The following is a 542-nucleotide window of genomic DNA, read 5'->3' on the forward strand; positions in this document are numbered from 1 at the left end:
GCAGATGCTGGCGTAGTGAAGGTCATCCTGCTGTCCTGCTGCTTGTCTCTGTGCTGCAGATGACGGGGTGTCATACACTGGACCCACGTTCAGCTGACGGGACAAACAGAACTCAATTATAACAAGACTTTTATTGTGCTGTTGCACAAAATGACCGTACAGTAAAATACTTGCTGGATGGGATCAGGGGAGTTTGTTCTTCAGTTCTTATTCTTTACTTCAACAGGTACTGAGAGTTTCTGGAAACAGTTCTCACACTTAACAAAAAGCTTTCTGTTGTAATTCCTACTGGCCACCAGCAGAGGTCGATAATATTCACAGATTGATTAATATTGATCTTTTATGCTGGAAAACTTGAACTCTTCTTTCTCACCTGTGCTCTGTTGTCAGGTCTCTCTCCACACTTACACTGCTGTGTGAAGGAGTTCTCTCTTCTAGACAGGAGGAAAAGCAATCGAGTGAATTAACTAATACATTTAGAAGCATTAGTGAACATAATCATGGTGACACAGAATTACTCACCTGATCCACAGGAAGACAGC

The 542-nt window shown here is 42.4% G+C and overlaps 1 long non-coding RNA gene across 1 annotated transcript; it reads right to left on the minus strand.

Annotated features, from left to right (window-relative positions):
- Positions 1 to 7: 7 nt before the first annotated feature.
- LOC111646417 (uncharacterized) lies at positions 8 to 540 on the minus strand. Its single transcript, XR_002759959.2, has 3 exons — positions 523 to 540; positions 374 to 434; positions 8 to 93 (listed from the first exon to the last, which is right to left on the minus strand). It is a non-coding gene; the product is annotated as an uncharacterized LOC111646417 (long non-coding RNA).
- Positions 541 to 542: the final 2 nt, after the last annotated feature.

Source organism: Seriola lalandi, unplaced genomic scaffold (genome assembly GCF_002814215.2).
Source record: "Seriola lalandi dorsalis isolate HSWRI2012SDOR001 ecotype SW California unplaced genomic scaffold, Sedor1 jcf7180002032835, whole genome shotgun sequence".
In the NCBI taxonomy this organism is placed as follows: domain Eukaryota; kingdom Metazoa; phylum Chordata; class Actinopteri; order Carangiformes; family Carangidae; genus Seriola; species Seriola lalandi.